Genomic DNA, 499 nt, shown 5'->3' on the forward strand with positions numbered 1-499 from the left:
TTACAGCTAATGCTAATATTACAGCTAATGCTAATATTACAGCTAATATAACAGCTAATGCTAATATAACAGCTAATATAACAGCTAATGCTAATATTACAGCTAATGCTAATATTACAGCTAATACTAATATTACAGCTAATGCTAATATAACAGCTAATGCTAATATAACAGCTAATATTACAGCTAATGCTAATATTACAGCTAATGCTAATATAACAGCTAATATTACAGCTAATGCTAGTATTACAGCTAATATTACAGCTAATGCTAATATAACAGCTAATGCTAATATAACAGCTAATATTACAGCTAATGCTAAAATTACAGCTAATATAACAGCTAATGCTAATATTACAGCTAATGCTAATATAACAGCTAATATTACAGCTAATGCTAATATTACAGCTAATGCTAATATTACATTTAATGCTAAAATTACAGCTAATATAACAGCTAATATTACAGCTAATGCTAATATTACAGCTAATATTACAGC

This window comes from Nematolebias whitei, chromosome 12 (assembly GCF_014905685.2).
Source record: "Nematolebias whitei isolate Nwh7 chromosome 12, NemWhi1, whole genome shotgun sequence".
Classification (NCBI taxonomy): domain Eukaryota; kingdom Metazoa; phylum Chordata; class Actinopteri; order Cyprinodontiformes; family Rivulidae; genus Nematolebias; species Nematolebias whitei.